Raw genomic sequence first — 13052 nt, forward strand, 5'->3', positions numbered from 1 at the left:
ATTTATATGCTTATTTTATATGTATCTGATAAAAAAGCTATGAAAAGTGTTTAAGAAGTCCTGGTCTAGAAGAGTCAAACTTATTCCTTTAGTTGTCAATCTCTCTTTCTCTCTCTCTCTCTCTGTCTCTCTCTGTCTTTCTCTGTCTCTCTCTGTCTCTGTCTCTGTCTCTGTCTCTGCCTCTCTCTCTCTCTCTCTCTAAAACTCCCAGGGACCACTATTTTACTGTCTTCTTCTGAGATCAACATTTTTAGCTTTTATGGTTAAGCTTACAAATCTTTTAATGTCTTTCCACTGTCTGTGGACAAATTCTGCCTTTGCATCACATATGAATTCTTTCCATTTGGCCTCTAGCTCCATAATCAGCTGAACCACTTTTCATGGCCTCGTTGACCTCTCTCTGCTCAATGCTTGAGTTTTAGGCATACCCAAGTTCTCACTTCTTACCACATCCTTGTTTTGTGTATGTTCTCTGTAACCTGAAATGTCTCTTCCTTCCTCTGTCAGGAAAAACTCTTCAGAATAGAAAATGGGCTCGTGAGGATGATTGGCGGAAGTGGTACGTGCAGAGCTGACTGGCTCTCTGTTGGCTGTTTTACAGCTTTGTAGTGGTAAAAGATGAATTGTTGGGAACTGATGGCAACCCACATGGTTTCTGTTCATAGTTATGGGAGTGATTTGAGCACATGGATCTGTGTAAGTCAAATAAAATACTTGATAGATTCTACATGTGAGCAAAAGAAATGGGTTTGACTTTTGAAAATGATATTTTCACACCTGCCTTTCTGAGCTTCCATATATAAACCCTCTACTCCTCTTTAGAATACTGTGACAATACCACCTTCCTAGTGTGACATTCTCCATTCCCCGAGCAAAATTAGCCTGTGTCTCATAATGCTGCTGTTGCACTTTTAATTTCCCCTTTTCTAGGGCATTTGCAAATTTTGTATACCTATTTTTTCCATTTTCCCATAAGAGAAAACATTTTATCTTTATCACCTCTCCCTTCTCTGAGAGTACAACACAGGGATACAGATATTTGCACTGTTCTGGTAGAAGTCATTGAGGAAGGAGAACATGTTTTAGTATCTGTTGGATAAGAAGTTGGCTGGACAGAGTGAAATCCAGATATTTCACTTGCTATGAAAAGGGTAATTTAGCGTGATGGTGAAGGGAGCTGAAGGAGAAGGTTAAGGGCATCAGAATGACCTAGAAGACACAGACAGAGCGCTGGGACCTGGAGCCTGGTAGTGTGGCTTCTTTCCAGATCTGTGTAGTAGAGACATTTTTCTTCTGTCATACTTGATGCATTCGTAAATTAGGGCTAATAATTAATGTAATCACCAAGACAGAAGAATCCCCACAATGGGATGTTTGAGGTGAAAGTGTGCAGGAAGCAGGCTTACGTGGCTCATTTGCCAATGAGTGGGCATGGGAGACACTCAGAATAAATACAGTTTGAACGAAAACTGAAAAAAAATGTCTTGAATCATCACCAAATATTTAGAGCCATCTTCTACAGGGATTTGCATTTCTCCCACATCCTTCCCATTCAATGATTATTTATCTGTGAACTTGTGAAATGAGTTTTTGACAACAAAAAACGACTATTAGAATGAAGAGATAGACTGCCCCTCCCCCACAAGATTCTGCACACAATTAAATTGAATTGTATTTGGATACCTAAGGATTCCAGTGTATTTCCAAATGTGTGGAAGGTTTTACTGAAGCAAAGAAAAATTTCATATATTTATTGGCAAATAGGCTTATTTGCAGATTTTTCTTTATTTACAGATAGACTTAAAAAATCAACAGTAAATGCTCAATTTATGTCTTGGCAGGTGAGAGAACCAAAACTATTTACTAATACAGTTCATTGGTGTTTCCATGACAACAGAGGCCAGTTCCTGTCAGCCCAGAGTGGCTTTGCCAGTTGACTTCAGCAGTGAACTCTGTGTGATGTTGCCAAATGTCTGGCTTCTGTGTTTCCTGTTCCAAGCAATTGTTTCTTATTCTGCATGCTAATGAGCAGTCTACAAAGGCTGTGGTTCAATGCCACTGAAGCCACGACACAGAATTGGACGTGGAAAACTAGGGACTAGCTGCCTGGTGTGAATTTAAAAATACATATAATTGGATTTCACATTCCCTAACTAGCCATGCCAGTGCTGTATTAATAATTTTGCCATGCTATTATTAGGCAGCTGGGCCTGAATGAGAAATGGTGGCACATTCGTTATCTTTGAATCAGCCGCATTTTCAGAAAGGCTTGCTGCCTTTAGCTGGTTAACAGCATCAAGTAAATCCAAATGACTGTGCACATGCATGCCAGCCCCAAAGGAAAATTGCAATCCAAATGCTTTTTTTTTTTTTTTTTTTGCTTTTGAAAAATGTTCATCTATTGATCTCTCTGACGCAGAGAGAAAGCAGCTGCCTCCGACGCCAGCTGAGGGATTCAAAATGAGAGAAAAGAAAAAAGAGAAGCCTTTGAGAGAGGAAAAAGCTAAGCATTTTCTGATTTTTTAAAAATGTAGAGGAACTGAGATTTTAAATTCTGATCATGTGCTCATCACCACTGTGGATGACTGCCTTGCCCTTTGTCTGTGTCCTCCCTACCCCTGAAAGCAGAGGGTCAGAGTTGGAATTAGGTTTCCTCCATGGCAGAACTTCTTTGAGCAGAGTGTTTTCTACACTGCCTTCCTGACAGCCAGCCTAGGGCCTGGCACCTACTGAGTACTCAATAAACATTTAATGAGTTCAGTGAAATTGGGATCCATGCAAGGAGCTGCTTGCATTTAAGCCTGCCACATTTCCCGGAAGGAAGAAGCCACTAGCCTCCTCCCTTTGTTGAGAAGCACGACAGCCCATTACCATGACTCTAACTGTTCTTTGTGCACAAGCTCTGTGGCTGTTACTGACTGTCACAGCTCCAGGTGCCTGCTTCCAGCCCCTCTCAGAGATGGCTCTTTTCATTAATGTATTATTTTCTCCCAAATTATAGAACTAGATAGTAGCTTTTTTTTATAGAATATTTACCACTTCTTTTATCTTTAATTTTGTTATTATTGTTTGTATGTGTTTAGGAATGTGGACCTGTATGTGGGTCCACCCACGTGTAACTATGTGTGCACACATGTGCATGTGGAGGCCAGAGGTCTGTAACAGGTGCTGGACCTCTCTCTCTCTCACTGGACCTGACACTATCCAGTTGGCTAAATTGACTGACCAGCTAGCCCCAGTACTGGGGTCATGGGTATGTGCTAACTGGCTTTTTACTTGGGTACTAGGACTCTGCACTCAGGATCTCATGCTTGTATTGAAAGTGTTTTATCAACAGGACCTCATTGTTCAACAACTCCAGAAGCAGCAATTCATTCCTGGCACTGGGCTTTCTGTTAAACTGTGGCGTCTAATAGGGGCACTGTTTCCCTGTCATATGGTTTCTCCATTCTCTCTCTCTCTCTCTCTCTCTCTCGTGTGTGTGTGTGTGTGTGTGTGTGTGTGTGTGTGTGTGTGTGTGCATGCTCACACCTGTGTATTTTATATAAAGAATCTTATACAGTCATGATTTTCTTATCTCCTGTTTTTTTGAAAACTTTTTAGTGTTATCCACCCCCCCCCATAGCATTTTTGACACAAAATGTCTACGAGTGGGTAAATTACATTCTGATGCTTTAAACTCTTTTATGGAATTGGTTAAAAATTCTTCAGAATTATACTCTATACCCTTGTTACATTTTTTTAAAATTATTCTTTCCAACCTCACACCCCTGCTTAGCTTATACTTAAAATTTTTTTATTTCTCCTCTGAAGATGTCACATGTTTTCTGTGGGGAGAAAGACTTATACTCTTTGCTGTCAATATCAGAATCAGCAGACACATGGCTATTATACAGCAACCCCAAATTCCAGACAATGGAAAGATAAATATGCAAATTGGCATCCTGAGGTAATTATTCATGGGTATCCCACAGCTTTGAAGGGAGGGGTGCTAAGAAAGCTCTGGAACTATCTTTAAGTGTGGAGCTCCTCTAGAAATAGTAAGCATTTTACATTGTTCTAGATTTTATCTCATTGTATAAGACTTATATTACATTTATTTCTGCATCATATCAGATTCTGGAAAACAAATGTCACTCAACTGTCTTAAGGATATGGTCTTAGGATGTATCCTTTTTGCTCTTTGAAAATTCTGAACTAACTGAGTGATTTTATAGGAATTCAAAGATGAGGACTGTTCATGTTCATGAATGGGGTTTAGGATTCAAACTTAATTCTCACATTAACTGCACAACACTGCACAGTTAAGTCTTTTTTAACTGTGTGTATTAAGAAGGTGACCTTGATTGTGATTTTTTAACAAGTTTAGTGACAAAAGCAAGGAGAATCATGGTACCTTTAAAACCGTGTACAAATATTAAATAATTAATCCTCATAAACTCTTAGAGGAATGTATTATCTCCCTTGAAAGAGGGAATACTGTTTGCCATATAATATTCCAGTCCAACAAATTCATAAGCAGTGGTTAAGGGTAGTATTTCCGCTCTCAAATACTATAATTAAATCCCCTTTCCAGATTCTTCTTTGTAAACAGTGTAACATGATAATTTCTAGTCTTTGCCTTTAGATGACTAGTCTCAATAGTTTAAGAGAAAGAATATCTGGATAACAAATACACAGAGCATCTTAGTCCTTTGGGTTGGCTATAACAAACCACAGTTGACTAGGTAATTTGTAAGTGACAGATATTTATCTCTTGCCATTTTGGAAGCTGGATTTTCAAGACAATGGTACCAGCAGCACCCATGTGTGCTGGTCCTGATCCCTAGACAGCAGCCACTTTATAGTAACCTTGTATGACAGCAGAATATAAGACCCTCAGTAGCCTCACTCAGTAGGGTACACGTTCCATTCAGGAGGCCTCTGTCCTCATGATTGCTTCAAGACTCTGTCCTTGATATTGCCACCTTGAGGTTAGGATTTCTACACGTGAAATTTGGGGGAACACTTCAGACCTTAGCACAAAGTATGGAAATAAATTATAATCTGCTAAAACTATGTCTGTGAGCTCATTTTTTCTTTAGATTTTATCTAAGTTCTTCAAATTCCCCTTAGTGAACATTTACATGCCTAAAGTGTAAAACAAACAAATGATTGCTACTACCTTCATTCTGAGAAACAAATTACTATTGTATCACAAATCAACTTAAATTTGAGACTCACATGAAGAGGGTCATGTCTCACAAGCATCCCACTGGCAGGTTTTCTGGTTTCTTTCCTATTACTTGAAAGTCAGGGAGTGCATTAATATCAGATTTCTGCTGGCTTTGGATGGTGTGCTGGGGAGAAGGAGTGTGTACTCTTATTTTCTGCCCAACTTTCTCTCTCCCTTATCTGGTTCTTGACAGACAACTTAATGAGAGCCCTCTGCTCACACTCTGCCTCAAACTTTTGGATTTTCACTGTAAGAAAGAGATCAAAGGTGAAAAAGAATGTTGATAAAATGGTGATTGTTGCACATGGACCAGATTCTAAGATTTCAGGAACGCTGAGGCAGGTGACTGAATTAATGCATCATACACTAATGGCAAGATGAGGTAGGTGTCTCTGCAGTGATGACTAGGTCACAGTAGGTGGCCACTGTTTACGAAGCATCTCCCATGAGCCTGACAGTGGGATACAGTAAGTTATGGCCTCTGCTTCTGTGGAGTTTCTAGAGCAGGAGCAAAGGAGAACACGGAAAGACATAAGTGGTCTAAAGGACTACAGGATATAAGGGTGAAGGACTACAGGATACAAGGGTGAAGGTGAGGTGTGGTCTTTACTCTGGAGAGATTTCCAGGTACCAGATCATGAGGAGCCTTTATGCTGTCTCAGGGAGCTTAAATTTGTTCAGGCAAAACAAGAAGCCACTGAAAAGCTTAGTAGAAGGAAAGGGTAAGATAGCATTTGGGTTTTATGTCTCCCACCCTGGCTACAATGTGGGGGAAGGAAATTATACATACAAAAAATGCTTATGATCATTTTCACATAAAATCACATAGAAGAGCCAATTACATTCTCACTAGGAATTATCTTTATTATAAAATTATCTGTGTGTATATAGATAAAACTGTATGATGATGTTTATGTGAATGGTTTTTATATAGCTATAAAACCTACAGATTTACAAATTAAGTACCAATCAAATTAAAACAACAATAAAATTCAAATTAACTACATTAAATTAAGAGGATGAGCAGTATATTTTTGAAAATAATGCATTCGAGACATTAAGTTTTAGAATTCACAACTTTATCTTTATATTTAACTTGTTCACTTGACTGCTTTTGAGTATGATGCACCCTGGATAGTGTCCTCACTATAGCTCCTTATTTCTTTTCTTCTCTTTGAGAAACATTGATTTTTTTTTTTAAGAAACCAATTTCTTATTTTGGTATCTCCCAATTATAATACTGCAACAAAACAGATATTGTTAAAATACTTCCAACTGTACTATTTGTTAATAGCATTTAGTAAAATATAACTGTTTACTGCTTGACTATTAACAAGAAATTTGACATATACAAAGTAAGGCATCTACAAAAAAATACCAGCTTACAACAAATACATGATGATGATCCAGCTCTGACTTCTGAGGGCGAACATTGGAACTTTTACCATAATGCTACATGGGATCTGAAAACTCCAGCATCCATTTTTTTTTTTTTTTTTTTGGCTTTTGAACTACTCTGAAACTTGGGTCAGCACCCCAGACCTCAAGAAGTGAGGTCCTTGTCTTTAAAAAGTACATTATTTTTTATTTTTTAAAATTATAGTAACTTAAGTCCCCTCTTCACATTCCCCCCTCCAAAGCCTGCCAGGAGCCCTCCCTCCCATTCTTTACTTGTCTAGTTCTTTGTCTAGGGTTGACACCCCATGAGCTTTCCACCATCCATGTTACTATGTCTATTGATGTCATCTTTGTGCAGGTCATGTTTGGCAGTCATGTGATGAGACTTCATAGGAGTAGCTTCTCTGACATTTCTAGGAGATGCAATCTCCCTGTCCCTCTGGCTCTTATAATCTTTCTGCCCCACTTCTGCAATAATCCTTCAGCCTTAGGTGGAAGAGTTGTGTTGTAGATAAAGTCCTCACTCTCATCAAAGAAATTTGTCTTTCCAACAGACAAAGACATTTCAGAACACCACAATGAATTAAAATGTGGGGAGCAAGAGAGTGTGGTACCCAGTCCCGATGGGTACCTCTTAAACACAACTCTCTTAATTAGTTAGTTACATTTAACTTTCTAATTTTCTCTGGGTAATTAAAAGAAATAGTATTCTAATATCTGCTATTTTTCATGACATCAAAGTCTCAATTTATTATAAATAATATAAGGATAGAAAACCCATTCAGTAAATGTCTCATGTGGAATGTATTCTCAAAGAGCCTTTTATTTTTATCATAGGCAAAAGTATTCAGTGTGGATTATAACAAATGTGAGTGTCCTACTTTGACTTTAGAGGAAAACTTAATCCGTATATTATGCAAATATTTATTAGATTATAAACTGCACCAAAGTCAGGGATAAAGGTATGCAGAAAGGATAAAGTGGGATCCAGAGAGAAACACAGACTTCTGTGTTAGTTACTGCTCTTCAGACACCTCTTCACTGCTTCCAAACCCTTTGCTTTGCATTCCTGCTAGCGTCTTTGAGACTTTGCATTAGTTCTCATGTTTTCCAAGATAGAAAATAATAGAATTAAAAAGAAGGGAAGTATAAAAATCACACACTTTTGAATATTGAAGGTTTGGCACTAGAAGTTACGGTATATATTTTAAGCATTCTTGTTTTCTTTCTTTCATATTGTAGTAGACAATTAATATTGCCAGAATTATTTTCCTAAAAGATTTACTTGACAGGTATTCCTGAGTAAGGACTGTGTTAGGAGCAGAGCAACAACCCAACAAAACTCTTCTGCTCTCATGAAGATTATCTCTGAAGAGAGGGACAAACAAAATGACCGACCAACCAACCAACTAACCAACCAATCAATCAACTCCCCCCCCCCAAAGACCTGGTGCGCATGCTCATAACCTCAGTAGAGGTGGCAGGAGGCTAAGGTAGGAGGTCAGAAGTTCAATGGTGGCCTGGCCTGCGAAGAAAGTTCTAGTCAAGCCTAAGAACAGCAGTGGGACCTTGTTTCAAAAAAACAAAATCTGAGGATTTTTGATGAAACATTCATGCCTAAGACCCCAGGTTCAATCTTTCGTACCACAAGGAAAAACAAAACAAAACAAAACAAGCCATAGCAATTTGCATGCTGATAAATCTGCACAGAACAATCGTGCAAGGCTAGATGTTTAGCCGTGGAGAGAATACTTACTTAAAGGGAGTTAAGGAGAGGCGGCTTCACTAGAAAGGGAATATTTGGGTCCACACCTGAGAAGGGTTGAGATCAAGTCCCATCTGTCTGGGGAGGAGTGCTCAGGTGGATGGGACCAACAAAGCTGAGGCCCCGAAGCCAGGGCATGAAGGGGAAGGCATTGAGTGACGGTCGGGAGCCCTATGGATCAGTGACAGCTTTTATTCTTTTAATTTTTATTGTTTGTCCTTTTTCATCTACTACATTTTTAATTAGCTGTACCCCTTTTGGGCATATACCCAAAGGACTCTGTATCTTACTACAGAGATTCATGTTCATTCATGTTTATTGTTCTCTATAATAGTACCCTGGACAACATCGATGCCCATTAACTGATGGATGCACAATAGAGATGCAGCACGTTTGTACAATAAAACATTTTTTAGCTTTTAAAAAAATGAAATTATTAAATTCCAGATAAATAGATGGAACTATAAATATTCATCCTGAGGGAGGTTAATATAGATCCAGAAAGACAAACAGTGGTGGTTTTCTCTCATGTGATTTTAGCTTTGGCTCTTTAGATTGGTATGTTTTATTTGGAATACCAAAAGAGGTTAGGGAATTAATAAGGAGCCTCGGGAGAGGGATATTTCGAGAGAAGGCAGACAGAACACGGTGATATAGAGAAGGAGAGGGGAACGATGGAGCTGGAGGAGTTCAAAGGGATGGGAGTGGGAGGGCAATGGGGGGTGAGGAAATATGGTGAGGGGCAACTACAGCTGAAGGCCTGTAGATATGATAGGGCCTTTGAAGCCAGTGATCTTTTTTTTCAAGTACACTTTTGACTTCTTTGCCCAGATTTCAAACATTTACATATTGCTGGATTCAGTTATCGAGACGCTGTGGTCTTTGGCAAGAGTTGTGTTGCCTTGCTTTACATTTTTCTGTGTTTCAGTATCACAATTTGTATATCTCTTCTGGTTTTAATTGGGAGTCTTTTCAATGAGTGGCTTGTTTTTGAGGGTGCCAATCTCTAGTATCAGTCAAAGAAAAGAAAACACTTTAACAATAACAACCCAAAACATAATAATTCAGTACTGGCTACTTTACCACTAATGATCATAGAAAAGGGAATTGCAAAAGTAAGGCAGGAAGTCAAAGATTAATTATGACACAAGAAAAACTAACAATTAAATGAAATCCAGGAAAACGAGCAAGTTAAAGGCAGAATAAAGAAGATGTGAAATTGATGAAGTAAAGAAAATGAAAAAAGTTAACAAAGTTAGGAGGATAGACATGAACAAGAGATCAAAAATTGCTGGTAACACACGGAAAAGGAAGGTACAAAAGCAAAATTAGACAATTAGAAGAGGAATAAAATGTAAAAACAATAGCTTTTTTAAAAAAAGTAAAATAAAGTAGCATTAAAACAACACAGAAAACACAAAGAACAAAAACAAAACAGAAAGAAAGAAAAGGCAAGGATTAGAACGGCTTCTCCCCAGCCCCTGTGTTGGAGAGCTGAAGCAGGAGTCTGCTGTTGGAGACTGATTGGTATCCCTTATCTTTCCTTCTTTTGTTTTTGTTTTTGTTTTTGTTTTTGAGGGGGGCAGGGGTTTATTTTTCGAGACAGGGTTTTTCTGTGTAGCTTTGGTGCCTGTCCTGAATCATGCTTCGTAGACCAGGCTGGCCTCAAACTCACAGAGATCGGCCTGGCTCTCCCTTCCCAAGTGCTGGGATTAAAGGCGTGTGCAGCCACCACTGCCCGGCCCCTTTTTCATACAGTGTGGGATTGTGGGACTCCTGGATGCTGTCACCACTGCATTTAGTCCAACATCTTCCGTTCCACCTCATGGTTCCCTGGAATCAGCCTTAGGTCTTCAGGTTTGAGAGAAAGAGCCTTTAGTCATGGGCCAGCTTGAGACCTGGACATAGCTTTTTTTTTAAAAAATAAAACAACTTGTAACAGCTTAGTTTGATGCCTTTGTACCTGTCTCCTAAGGAGGGGTCCATTATTACAACCTGGGCAGGGCAAGAATTCAGGGAACACTAAATTCTGCAAAAGCAATAAAGAGGTCACTGAAGTGTTCACAGCTTCACCATCTCCTCCACATCCTTTGATGACTCGGTCCCCACCTTTGACTATCTGTTTTTGCTACATCATGAACACAATTGCACTTAACTTCTCTTTGTTCAGTTACTAATGTGTTTTCTCCTATGACAGGTGATCTAAGAATGAAAGGATTATGCTTTAACATATGTTAAGAATTTGTGCAGAGTTGAATGTGGTGCTGTGTTCATATAACCCCAGCACATGGGAAGCTGAGGCAGAAGGATTGATGGATGGCATGAGGCCTTCCTTGTCTACACAATGAGACTTTTTCTCCCCTAATGTCGTCCGAGACACCTGGAAGGATTCTATTTTGTTAGTTGATTTTCCATTTAGTATCATGTTATTTCCCCCCCCCCCGGGCATCACTTAGTTGTACATATTTCTGTATTTTCTAGATTATTAAAAACTACTTCTTAACATTTTAATAACAGACGCTGAAAACCTTGCAAGTTCCTGGTTAATTAGTCGATTTCATAATGAGAACTTGTGAGAGTCTGCAGCTATAAAATATGAAATCATCTTCCTCCCTGGGCTCAATTACTGAAGCGCCATCATTGCCTGAAATTATCGTCCACCATAGGCACAAACCTCCATAAAATCATTCAGAAAGTCATGTGATTATTTTGCTGATTTGCTCTTGATTCCCAAATATCCTATGTTATAGGATTTTTCAGGACACGTTTCTGCAAAGGGAGCACTTTTTCTTATCTTGCTTTAACCTAAAGGCATATCATGCCTTGGAATCACTTCAGTGTGGAAGTTTGCAAATGCCCCTACATGCAAAATTATCTGCAAGATTGCCAGTACTTAGAAGTAAATTATCTCAAAACTAAAAACTTAAGCTGAAATGTTTAGATTGCGGATTTTTTTTTTCATGGGCAGCATCTAGCCCCCAGCTCCATGTCTCAGTTTGAAAAGTGAAACCTAAAATGAATTTCTTTAAAAAAAAAATGTGTATAGCACAGTTGGAAGCATCACTCAAATAAAGCCTTGTACTTTATATGTAATCACTGAGCCAAACATGAGGTGCGCTCAGATTCTCTCACTAAGAATGGTTTATCAAAAGCCGGTACAGCTGCCTCTGGGTAGTCCAGTGAGAGGTAGTACAGCCATGTAGAACCAGCTGACGCAGAAGCTGAAAAAAAATTCTAACAGCCAGATGATAAACCTGCTAGGGTGGATTGGTGGAGAGCAGTTTGTGTTTCCTCTGCCTATAGCATTACCAGTGGCTAGCATGGTGAAGAGACAAATAAATACTTAGTGAACAAATTACTTAGTCAAATTCCAGATGTATTCTGATGCTGGCCCCCGTCTACACAGGCCCCCGTCTACCCCCACTCGTCCTCTCTCTGAGCACCTCTCATTTTGTGGCAATGACTTGACTAATCATGGTGTACTATAGTTTTCCCATTTCAAGCTTCCATTCATCACCAGACCCAGTGTCTTTTGGAATAGTAACTCTGCTTTATTTATCCTGCACAACCAAAGTTTAACGTTATGGCTTACACAAACTCCGGAAGTTTCTTAGCTAGCCATTTAACATTTTAGTGATATATGCAAATGTCTTTTTCCTTTTAACTGTTAGTTTTTTAGTCTCTAGTGAGTGAAAGATGTAACTATGACAAAGGTTAGTTGTGGTTAAAAAGAAGATATATAAAGATACATATCTTTGTATAGAAAGATACATCTCTCATATATATATAGATCTATCTAGCTACATGAAGATATATATTTAGTTTCACACACACACACACACACACACACACACACACACACACATAAAGGGCAAATGTATAGGGTTATTATTGCTAATACAGATTAGTGGCTCCATCCATCCACCCATCCATTCACTCACTAATTTGATCAGTAGTTATAGAATGTCCAGTGTCAGTCACTATGTTATGTACTGATGAAGCTGGAATCAATAAAACAGACCCCAATACTTGATTTTCTGGCTTTTATAATTTAATAAGGAAATAAGTAAAATATCTAGTCTAGTCTATTACACAGTATTAATGGATGGAGAAAAGGGGATATAAGCAATGAGGAGAGGAGAGCAGTGTTTTGACAGGGTGGCTCCTTCAAAGATCACTAAGAAGGTGAAGTGAAGACCTGAGAGAAACAAGTTACTGACTATGGAAATGCATCTACACATTAAGGAGGAAGAAAGCATGTGTACTACTAGCCAATGACTGAGTCTGAGCTCTCACAATACTCACCATTCTTGCAGCTCTTGATTGGGTTGGTCATGCTATCTCACTGACACTCTTGTATAGTGTTGACTATTCATTTGTTGACTTATCTTCTCTCAGTCTCTTTCCGTGTGTGTGTGTGTGTGTGTGTGTGTGTGTGTGTGTGTGTGTGTGTGTGTGTTTATGTATCTATGGAGACCAGAAGGTGATATCTGGTGTCTTTCTTAATCATTATTCACTTTATTTTTGAAACAGGGTCTGTCACTGAATCTGGAGTTTGTCCGTTCAGCTAGACTGCCTGACCAGCAATGTCTAGGAATTGTCTCATTTCTACTTTGTCAGGGATTACAGATGTTTACTATGATGCTCAGAATTGAACTCAGATTCTCCATTCTT

At 38.9% G+C, this 13052-nt stretch overlaps 1 protein-coding gene across 4 annotated transcripts in view; it reads left to right on the top strand.

The window, feature by feature from the left end:
• Mapk10 (mitogen-activated protein kinase 10) overlaps positions 1-13052 on the top strand; it is a 282756-nt gene that overhangs the window by 53693 nt on the left and 216011 nt on the right. The gene's annotated exons all lie outside the window — the stretch shown is intronic.

Source organism: Onychomys torridus, chromosome 10 (genome assembly GCF_903995425.1).
Source record: "Onychomys torridus chromosome 10, mOncTor1.1, whole genome shotgun sequence".
NCBI lineage: Eukaryota > Metazoa > Chordata > Mammalia > Rodentia > Cricetidae > Onychomys > Onychomys torridus.